General features: G+C 34.9%; 1 protein-coding gene, 2 non-coding genes and 1 pseudogene across 3 annotated transcripts in view; 3 read left to right on the plus strand and 1 right to left on the minus strand.

The window, feature by feature from the left end:
- The window catches only part of LOC100537530 (uncharacterized), an 858,077-nt gene that overhangs the window by 456,769 nt on the left and 389,112 nt on the right, over window positions 1-12,196 (plus strand). The gene's annotated exons all lie outside the window — the stretch shown is intronic.
- Window positions 3,064-3,136, plus strand: trnav-aac (transfer RNA valine (anticodon AAC)). The gene has a single exon. It is a non-coding gene; the product is annotated as a tRNA-Val (tRNA).
- Window positions 3,241-3,313, plus strand: trnav-cac (transfer RNA valine (anticodon CAC)). The gene has a single exon. It is a non-coding gene; the product is annotated as a tRNA-Val (tRNA).
- Window positions 3,787-8,808, minus strand: LOC101885113 (interleukin-17 receptor A-like; annotated as a pseudogene).

Consider the following 12,196-nt stretch of genomic DNA (forward strand, 5'->3'; position numbering starts at 1 on the left):
ATGTCCTCTTTCAGCATTATTATATTCCCTAATCCCAGAACCTTTAGGGTTAGCAATAAAACAAGAAACTAAAATTAAAGGAATAAAAATAGAAGAAGAGGAGGATGAAGGAAAAATATACCAGTATGCTGATGATACAACAATAATAGTGAAGGAGAAAAAGAGTGTAAAAGAAGCCATGAAAAAAGTACAGGAGTTTTGTAAGGGTACAGGAAGCAAAATAAATGAAAATAAAACACAATATATGAGGTTTGGTAGAGCAGATATTTTAACAGACTGTTTCCAATTTAGAGAAGTAGAAGAACTGAAAATTTTAGGAATTTTAATCTAATAAGAGGAATAGAATCAAGATTAAATTTTTGGAGGATGAGAGAACTTTGCTTAAAGGGGAAAGCCTTAATATTAAATGTTTTAATGACATCAAAGCTATGGTATAAATTATATGTAACAGAAATGCCATGTTGGATAGAAGGGAGATTGAAAAAGTGTGTTCAAGATTTTTTATGGGAGGGGAAACCCCCAAGAATTGCGTACAATACAATAATAGGAGCAACAGAAGAAGGAGGGATAGGATTGATGGATATTAAACAAAGGAAGAATTGTCTTAGAGTCAAAATAGTTAAAAAGCTTTTACAAGAGGAGAACTCAACAGAATGGAAAAAGGTTATGAAATATTTTTTAAACAAAGTTGGCAATTTTAACTTAGGAGAAGACATTCTTTGGTTAAAAACAAAAAACTGGATGACGGAAAAGTTACCAGGGTTTTATCAAGAAATTTTAAGTGCATGGGGGAAATTTTTAGGCGGAGTATTTTACCAAGTAAAGGGAAGAGAAAACTTGTTAAATCAACCTTTGTTTTTAAATAAAAGTATTTTAAAAGAAGGGAAGGAACTATTTTTTAAAAAATGGATGGATGTAGGGATTTTAAGAATAAGGGATGTTCTTTATGAATTCAAAAAGGGATTTTTAACTAAGCAATATATAGTAGACTTAATGGAAGAAGCTAAAGAGGAATACAGTGTAAAGGAAATAGAAAATAAACTTGAAACGGTCAAAAGTGCCATACCAAAAGAATGGATTACAAGAATAGAAAATATGGAAGAAGGTGGGAATGAAAAAATCATACATGTCTATTTAAAAGGAAAGCTTTGTAATTTTAAAGATTGTATACTGAAAGACTTTTATGTGTATTTTAGAGATAGTGTATTTCAAGAACCAATAGCAAATAACTTTTGGGTACAAAGATTGAATAATGTGAAAAAGGAAAATATATGGAAAAACAATAATAGAAACAAGATTGGAATGTTTTGAATATTTTATAAGACACAAAGCAATTTTTACTGAGTGCATTTTAACAAAGATACAGAGAGAACAAAATGCTACATGTAAGGTATGTTTTCAAGAAGATGAAGGAATTTTACACCTGTTTTTATACTGTAAAGAATTAGAATGTTTTTACATGAAATGCCAAAAAATGCTAAAAGATTTATTGAAAGATTGGGATGAAGAACAATTGGAATGGAATACTCTGGTGATGTTCGGATGGAATATGGAAAACAAAAACAAAAAGTTTGTAAATCTTCTTATAATGATGATTAAAAAATGTGTGTGGGAAAGAAGAAATGTAGCAAAGCTGGAAAAAGTTGTTTTAAATGTGTGGAATGTACTAAAACGAAAAATGGAAAGATACATAGAAAGACTGTACTGGTATTTTAAAGGAGAAGATATGTTACCAAGCTTTTATGATGTGTTTAATGATGAAGTGTATAATGTTTTAAATGGTTTAAAGTGGAAAATGCCCAAAGAGGATGTTATTTTATGAAGAAGTTTTATTTTAATGTATTTGTTTTGTGAAATTTCTTGAAGTATTTAAATGTTAATGTAATGTGATGATTTTTTGAATAAAAAAAAAAAAAAAAAAAAAAAGGGGGCTATAGAGCAAACAGAAAGTGAGTTGGCAGCAGTAAGGAGAGAAAGGCTCTCCCCATTTTGTTTGTCTACCTTTTTGTTTATTGACCTTGAGTGTTTTTGTTTGTTTGTTTTCTTTTTGTCTTTAAAAACCACCTAACAGCAGCATTTTGCTGACTGTTGGTTATGTAGGGTGGTTATGTAGTGTGTTTTATTTTTAATCATGGACAGATTCCCCGGCAACGACATGGAAATGGAGGGACTTGCAAGAAAGGATAAAGAAAATGGGCTGGATAATAGACGATGAGATAAAGAAAATGGACTTGACAACAGACAAAGAGATAAATAAAACGAAGAGCCCGGCCAACGAAGAGGTGAGAAAGGTAAGGATAAGCAAGAGGTACAAAGAAGAGTATGCACAAAGGAAGCAACAGTAACTGTAGAAGTAGAAAATGTAAAAGATGCAAGAAGATTTGATATAACCAAAGCAGTCACGGAGCTGATTGGAGTAGGAAGAATTCTGGCGGTGAGACCCAAACAAACAAAGGGAGTATGAAGTAACAATGGAGACTGAAGATGACACCGAAATTTTAATAGACAATGGATTGACAATTAAAGGAGTGAAATCTGAAGTACGGAGGTTACAAAACAGAGACTATGTTGTTTCGTTCAAGCATCTGCCTGTTTACCTAGCAAATGAAGAAATTTTAAGCAAGCTAGAGAGATGGGGAGTTTTCCCCATATCTAAAATTAAAAGAAGATTGTATCCTGGCACAAACATAGAAGATGGAACAAGGTTTGTAAAAAACAGATTTCCGGAAGAGATGGTCTCCTTACCATACAGTACCAAAATCGAGACGGCGGAAGGGCCACAGCACTTTAGAGTCATGCACACCAATCAGGTAAAAACCTGTCGACTATGCATGAGCTCAGAAAATGTGATGAAGGAACGCCCAGAATTCAGGTGCTTCAAATGTGACGAAAGGGGACATTTCGCAAGGACCTGTACAGCTGTGTCGGGCCCGGATTGTAAATTGGCCCTAATACCTGCAGGGAGCTTGTCACGCTGAGTTGGCTTTGTCCGCTCGATTGACCAACGCGTACGCCTTGTTTTATCCTTGCAGGCCTAACTTCGCTGGTGAAGGCACTCGTGGGGTTTCTGTAGTGTAGTGGTCATCACGTTCGCCTAACACGCGAAAGGTCCTCGGTTCGAAACCGAGCAGAAACAGTGCTCTTCTTTTGGCGAGAAAATAATAGCATCCACTGCTGCACCAGCAATGATCGTCGACAGGCACCCAATCAAAAAGGGTTATCTGCTTGATTTGCCTGAGGGTTTCCGTAGTGTAGTGGTTATCACGTTCGCCTCACACGCGAAAGGTCCCCAGTTCGAAACTGGGCGGAAACAACCTCTGGCTTTTATGACAATTGTCAAATCAGGCTTCTGTTGAGTACTGACGTTCACTGAAAACATTCTTTCTGCAGAGCAGTGTGAGGCTAGAAGTTTGAATTCAGCTCAGTGTTTACCGCCCCTCGCCCCTGTGATTTCTTTTAGCTTTGTGTTGTGCATGAGCAGGTGGCCAGTGCGTTTGCTGGCCCTTCACGGTGCAGACCGTACAAGACAGCTCTATAAAAAAAAAACTATAAATACTTCAAGCAGCACTGGCCTATTGGTTTCCGTAGTGTAGTGTTTATCATGTTTGCATTACACGCTAAAGGTCTCCTGTTCATGTGTGATGTGTAACAAGTAATCCTTTATAAAAAAGCCGATGGTTGAACTCATTGCCCATCTGTTTCCTGTTGTCATTCTTGACACAAACAGATTGAATGTTTTGGGAGTGTCAGCTAAGGCTGAGCAAGAACCAAAACATTCAACCCAAATCAGCTTCTTATTGTTTTAGTGAAGAAATCTGAAGAAATGGGGCTGTTCAGGAAAAGCTCCATTTGTAATTTGGCCAGAGAGGAATGTTCCTCTTGATACTTGCGTTCCTCCCTCACTGTGGAATATCTGGATCCGTATCCCTGATCAGACCCCCGTGACGGCCTTGTTTCAGAGGCTCCTTCCATTTCACTTTCCTCCATCTCTACAGGCTGGGACATGTCCATATCTTGATACAGATGGAAGTTGTCCTCCATTGAAGGTGGAGGTGCTGTCAAGTCAGTCAGACAAATGTCTGATGGTTCTCCCATTGGGAATGCATCAGGATATGAGGTTTCCACTGGAACTGATACTGGTTCAGCAAGGAGAACTGGGTAGAGTTGTGGTGCCACACTTGGTATTTCAATAGAACATTCCACAGCGGGATGATAGGAAACTACTTCACTGTATTTTGGATGGACTCTTGGATTAACAATCAACATGGACGACTCTTCGGGCGTCTCATTACTTTCAGGAATTACAGCACAAACGCTCTTGGTTTCTGGACGGACGTCCACTTCTTTGACTAGGATGGGAGGTCCGATGTTACACATTGGTATTAATTGATATATTTGTGGGACCTCAAAAAGTGCATCCGTTTCTACTCTCGCCTCATCCTCGCTGTTCACAAACTCATTCTCAAACCAGTCGGGATTCTTCATTTGGTGCGCCTGGAAGGTTTCGATTGCGTTCCTCAAGGCTTCCCCTGAGGGGCAGTTGAAGTACTCATGCGGAAGTAGAGGATGCGGAAGTAGAGCTCTTCGAAATGCTTCATCAGCTTGTATTTGACCGCAATGTCAAACAAAGACGGCACATCGGCTTCAGTGCTTACATCGTCAAAATAAGCCACCAAATACTTCCCGTAGGACGCCGGACGCTGCATATCAGGTGTGATCAGCTGTAGGGCGAGAGTCAGCATGTCGCCAACCGGAGAGTGCACATCTTCCCGAAGGAGGACGGGAGGCTCTCCGCAAATTGCCCCCCATTTGGCTTGAACCCCTCGGGAGCAGAGGATCAAGATCTTGTTTGAAGACTGCTCGATGTGTCGCTTTTTTTGCTCAATCCACTGCAGTCGGCCGATGGTGCCGAGCCAAGTTGTCTCCAGTAGGTCCAGCATGACATCAGTGCCACATTTGGCCCGCAGGAAGGCACAGAGCTTTAGCACGATGTCTGTGTAAAGAGGATGATCTCTTGAGTAGATGATCAATATGGAGCGTGGGCCGGGTGGAACTGGCGTTGTTTCCAGGGGAGCTTTTTCTGGTGGCTTTTCTGCAGCTGAATGAAAATGACAAACATGGATACTTGTTGGAAATGATAATTCACTAAATATTTAAAGGATAATTCATCCAGAAATTAAAATGACCATTTAGATTTCCTCATATGGTTTCAAACCTATTTGAGTATCTTCAGGAAATATTTTGATGAATGCTTGTACCCATTGGCTTCCATAGTAGGAATGAAAAATACTATGGGAGTCAATGTGTGCAAGCTACTAGTATTTAACAACATATCTTCTTTTGTGTTTAACAGAAGAAAGAAACTCAAATAGGCTTTGAACGAGTAAGGGGTGAGTACATTTTCATTTGTGGGTGAACTACCCCTTTAAATGTATTCTTCAGTCTTGGTACTGATTGTGGCTAACCACAGGAAGACATCAGCGCCACAGTTGTGTAACACACGATAAACGTCACTGATATAAATATCTATCTCTAAAATGTCACTGCCTACCTGGTGGTGGTTTCCTGCAGCGCAGATAAACTGCGAAAACACCAATGCCACAAAGTAAGAGGCATAATCCAACCCAAATGATCCAGATTGTGCAGTTATTCTCTGGAGGGACAGCTGATACAGAGAAACATATTTAAAAATGAGAATGATTAATATACTATTAATATTTCACTCAAAAGAGTCTCCAAACTGTGTCCATACACACCAGGAACACAAATGTTAAAACTGTGGCTCTTTCGACGACAGTCATTGGCACACTTTTGGAAAAATGGCTGGATCTAAATTTGCAAAAAGCACTAATTAGTTCAAGAGCACTCATTAAACAACATTACTGCATTAATGAGGTTAGTCAAACTCGCATACCTGAACATCAAAATTACAGCATGCGCTTGACCAGTTCTTTAGGTCATATGTCACATTTAGTAAAGTCTTGCTCTCCTAAACACATATACACACGCACACACTGAATACAGCTCTATGAAAAAATGTATTTGAATGTATTTAAACAGACGTGAAGAGAAAGTGTCTTACATTATAAAGAGTCTTTGTTTCTTTCCTATTGCAATTTACAAAGACGTTGTATTTTTCAACATTCTCTCCGGGATTGAATGCAACGTACAGAATATCTTTGCCATGTGGATCTTTGGTTCTCCCTACTGTAATATTGGGTTGCCATGTATCCCCTAGGAAAATCATCAAATTGTGCATATACAAGTGATTCAGGGTAAACATATATACATACAAATACACACTGTAAAAAACAGTTTCTGTATTTTGTGTTTTCCGTTTATTTACAGTTGGGAATTGCATTATGGAACACTGATCTCAGCTCTGTCGACTTTTGATGTTGAAAATTCAACTGGACAGTTTAACAAAGTGACTTTTATCGACATTTTAGTAGTTTGAAATAATATAACCCATAAGAAATAATATAAAATATAAATGAATCTGTAAATTTACAGAAAATGTACTGGCAGCTTATTACAAGGCTTTTGCAGCATAATATACAACACTATCTCAGACAATATATCACCTTTAACCATTAAAAATGTTTATAAAAGTCACTTTTTCCAACTCTGTAAGGGTAAAAGTTATTAGAAGAAAGATCAAGGTCTCGTAATGCAAATCAAATGCATAAATAATAAAAAAAATAAAATCATAAATAAAAAAATATATAAAACTGTGAATTATATATATATATATATATATATATATATATATATATATATATATATATATATATTTTTTTTTTTTTTTTTTTTTTTTTGGGCTGCACAATATATTGATTCAGCATCAATATAACAATGTGTGCATCTGCATTAGTCACATCGTAGCAGGATCTGCAATGTCAAACTGGGATTATAATTTATCAAAAAACACAGTTCAGAACAGACCAGAGTTTAACTTTAATAATATGAAAGACTTATTTATTATGTGTGTTTTTTTAAAGCCTGTGACTTTAGATTTCAAGTGAATTTAAACCATTTGGGGACAAAAAATGATAAAGCTTGTCACGTTCATTAAGATTATTTTGTTTAATTATTTGATGCAATATAATAAAAACTATTCAGAGTTATTTCACATTTGATTACTGAATTATATTATTCAACACTGTTAAAAGTCCAACTGAAAACCATTAAGTGCTGTTTATTTCTTTTTTTTTATCTTTGTTCAATCTGTGCTTTAATTTATTTTGCATAAACGCAGAAACAAAATATTGCGCAGGTCTAATATATATACATCCACAGTAGTCAATATATAAGGTGGATTAAAACCCTCGACCAAAGTTGTCCTAAAACTATTTTTTACAGTTTTAGTTATTATGATTATTTTTAATACACTTAAAATGTTGACTACTCTATATAAACATACAAATGTGTATGGGTATATTTATTATCAATAAGCTAATCTCTCACCTCTCTCAAAACAGATCCTGGTCTTTCGCATCAAAGGATCATCACAACCTGTGGTTACAGATTAAAACTGAGATTTCTATGCAAAATCATTTGAGCATTGAGTATTTTAATTGAGTCACCTACCTGGAACTTGAAATGTTTTTCTAACATTATAAAAGGTGTGGTCTAAATTTGGCTTGGGAAGGTTTAAGACAGTCACGACATATGTGCTGCCTGGATCTACCACAACTTTATCCAGAGAAAAAGACCACTGCGATAAAACACATCATATTTCAGTATTTGTGTCAATCAATTGTCAGTCAATCAATCATTCAATTGGTTAATCAGTCTTGCCTTTTCTCCAGCACGATTTCTCATGGTCTTAAAGGGTTTGAGGAAATTGTAATGAACACACAGATGTTCGTTGGTGGATGATTTCATCACACTAAGCTCTGTTCCATTCAAATGGCTTATGCTTCCTGCAAAAATAATAATAAAAACTATTATTACAACAATTTAATACACATAACTAGATACATGACTATTAATAAAAGAACAAATTAGAAATCCTACTGAGAACTAGGACTAGCCCATTCCCCAGGCTGGCTACACGCCAGAAATGTCACTGTTTATAACAGGTGACCTACCATCATCTTTTGCTTTCCATTCTGCCACAATAACTGGCTCCAAATCACCTTTCATGTTTTCTCTGACATCAAAACTCACTTTGAAATCATCTGGTGCGCTGGGAGTGAAAGCTGAAGGAATTAACCATCCTTTATACAAGCAATTATCTGTGGGGGAAATAACACAATGATTTCTTTATAAATAGACAATAAATATTTTCAAATTAAAGACAATAATTACAAAAAGAAAGCAAAAGAAAGAAAACAAGCACTTACTAAAAACTGCTGTACACGGTACTTCCTGGAGAAAGCGAAATAACAACAGATTAAACAAACATGAGTCTCGTAAAACCTTCAAAACAAACTTATACGATGTCTTAACACATAGAATAAAACATAATAACACTTTTTAATAATATTTGGCTGTCTTTGTGTATTATTTTACCTCTTGTGTACAGTTCAGAGAATTCCCATCATCCAGAAGTCCGAGATTCAGCACTACAGGTATAAAGGTGAAAAACACAGCACCTTTCAGGTACAAGAAACTCATTATTCGCGTTTAATCCGACATAAACCTCAGTAAATGTGAATGAATGCACGTTTTAAGAGGTTTAAAAGACGACAAGTGTTCGACAAGTTAACAATCTTGGCGTAGGTGCAGGAAACAGTCGACCTAAAAAAGTTTCCTGGAAATTCTGTATGCAAAGCAACTTGAGTCACACACACCTCGTGTACTTTGGAAACGCGCGACGCGACGCAACTTTTATTGGATCAACCAATAAGAAGAAGTTCTGTTGCGTCGCGTCGTCTTAGATGTAGGTTGTTTTTCAGTTTATTAACTCAATGCTATATGAAAAAGATGTATTACATATTCAAATAGTTTAACTCAAAAAATATATGCAAAAATACGTTAGCTCTTTGTGTAAATTTAAATGTTTTCAGGGCATTAGTCAGTTTTTATCTTTGAAGATCGGCTACTGTACAGTTTGCGGTTTGTGCGTAACAAGACGCGAAAAGCCCCAGCATATTCAGCTTTTTTTGTTGTATTCGTCGTAGTATACGACATAACACCACTAAAAAAGCTAAACATCCTGGGGATTTTTCGAAAACGTTAACAAACAAGAAATAAAAATTATTCAACGCCAAGAAAATAAGCACACAAATACAGTCAACGCACGCGACGCCATATTAGAAAAACATCACAGAAAGATCAACTGGACAAGAGTGAATTACTTACAAATAAATACCTTTAATGATCTTTAGAAAAAATGAGGTAACTTAAACAAGTAACAACAACAATTAGCTACATAAAAATGCATGTCTGTTTTAAATATAACAAATTGTATAAACATTATAATAGCTACAATAACAAACAATCCTGGATTTAAATCACACTGCTTGTTTAAATGTTAAAACAAAAGATTACTGAAAACATTTCCAACGATGTAATATTTTTAAACATGTAACGTTATTAACTGGACAATAAAGCATCATTAATTACCTTTAGATTGTTTATTTATTATTTAACGTGTTTAAATGTATGTGTCTACATAAATATTTTATCTCTCAAACCATCTTTCCCTTTCCACATGAGGGCGCTCTATCACCATTAAAGTAGATGTAAAATCTCTAAACATTTCTATGCTGAAATATAGATAGGCCTATTTGGTTTTTGTGGTCTGATGCAGAGGTAATTATTTGTGATGTTGTCCATATATATATATATATATATATATATATATATATATATATATATATATATATATATATATATATATATGGATTAATATGACAGCATTAAAAAGGTACTATTTTCTCTTACTATACTGATATATCACACAAAGTTTGGAAGTTTGGCCAGAGCAGAAATAGTCGTTCCCACCTGAGCCTGGTTTCTCTTGAGGTCTTTTTCCCTTCACTTCATCGATTAGTGAAGTTTGTTCCTCGCCATTGTGGCTACTGGCTTGCTTGGTTGGGACTTGTGGAGCTGGGATGGATTTGCTCTTCAGTGTTTAGACTTTCAGCAGTGAAAATTAAACCACACTGAACTGAACTTTAACTCTGAAAACTGGACTGACACAGTTTTAATTTACTAGAACTTTTCTGTTAAGCTGATTTGACACGATCTGCATAGTAAAAGCGCTATAATAAACATGAATTGAATTGAACAACAATAATAAAAAAAAATACAGACAGCATTTCCTTTGATTATTTTTGTTGTTTGTTATAGTTGCCCTGCATACCTCTCTTTTCAAATGAGATCTCTAAGGGACAATCTAAAATATACATCTAATACCTTAGCATTTTAAAGACATCTGAAATGCCCCCAAAAATGCAATTGACAAAGCTGCATTATATTTGCACATTAAAGACTCCTTATGTTTCATTTAAGCACATACTCACATCTTATTCTAAAAGCCCCTTTAACGATTCACACAAAATTAAACAATCTCATTTTTTGAGCTCATAGGCACTTTGACGCCATACAGATAAAGACAGATAGAGAGTGACCTGTAACAGTCACAGTCTATTCATAATGCTCTAATGAACCAGAATCTTGAGTGCAGATGAGTCTATGAGGGGCTGACAACACACACTGCCATGTGAAAACCCTCAAATGAAGTGAATGAGGGCCCAGGTGTGCTCAACTCCTCTACTGGACCGAGATGAGAGGAATCCAGGGCGCTAACAAGTTGCATCTTGGGATTTGAAGGGAACTGTTTGGACACTTTCATGCCGGCTGTGAAAAACTGGACAAAAACATTAAGTTTTTTTTTCAAAAATGTGGCCGTTTTCCCTACTCCATCATTCCAGAAGCAGCACATTAAAGTTACATTGACTTTTACGATATCAAAACAGTAAGAAAAAACAACAACTTAATTTTAGGAATAAAAAATTGTTTACAAGGATGTTACAGGAGTTTGTTTGTTTAACATATTTAACTTTAGGTATACCAACAGGGTGAACAAATTGAGTTATTTCCACACTTCCTTTGATATATGAATGATTATGAATATCAAATATTTTTGATGTTACAGCTTTTATATAATTTTATGGTTAAATTAGCAAATGAAAAACCTTTAAAACATTTTTAAAAATTTAAAAACATTTATCGCACAAAAATCTGAACATTGAATGGAGTTAATAATTAGTTTGGGTATACTGAAGTCGAATGTTTGGGAATATTTTTTTTATCACCGTTGAATTAAAATGTATGTAGAATCTATAAACATTTCTTTGCTATCTGGCTTGTTCTTATTTGTTATAGCTTTTTATCACTAAATAATTGTTTATCATCAAATGTTTTTTATGTCAGTCTTTTTTTTTATCACTAAATAAAATAGAAAATACTGTAAACATTATTTATCATTAATATTTTGCAATATTTCTTATATACATTCAACATATTCGGGGGAAATGCATATAACAATGCAAATCATTAATGAACATATCTATCTGTAAAATAAACCCTTCAGAATACAGAAATAAATTAAACTAGTGGAGAATTACGAGACAACAGCCTTTAAATTATGTGGTGTAATTTAAACATGCTGTAAAAAGAAATGTTGGGTTCCATGCAATTCCTTCATATTGTCTCAATACAAACTGATTAAGTTATAATTTTTACAAATTTAAGTAGATTGAACATAAAACATTTAGGTTAAACATTTTGTTGTCCTCTCTCTGTAATTCTGTTGCACTGTAGAAGCTCTGTCACGAAAAACAAATTCCTTGTAAGTGCGAACATACCTGGCAATAAAGCTCTCTCTGATTTTAAAGCTCTTTCTGATTATGTTCTCCACAAAAAAAAATAATAATAAAAAAAATAATAAAATTGAATAAATTTCTCATATCTCATATTTGTTGAGTGCACAGACAACAACTGAGAGGGTGTATGAAAAGAAACACTTTAAACTGTATTTTGGATCTTTCCATTAATTATTGAGCTAAAAAAATTCTTAAAATTAACAGGTGCCTGAAAACTGTACAGAATATCACCTTGTTTCAGCCCGTTAATCGCTGATTCATTGTAATTCTTAACATATTTTATAAGTAATTCTAATTTAAAATATTTCTGTTATTTTTGTCATTGTGTTTAACTGTGTGATGACCAATTTAAAATA

The sequence above is a fragment of the Danio rerio genome, chromosome 4, assembly GCF_049306965.1.
Source record: "Danio rerio strain Tuebingen ecotype United States chromosome 4, GRCz12tu, whole genome shotgun sequence".
Classification (NCBI taxonomy): Eukaryota; Metazoa; Chordata; class Actinopteri; order Cypriniformes; family Danionidae; genus Danio; species Danio rerio.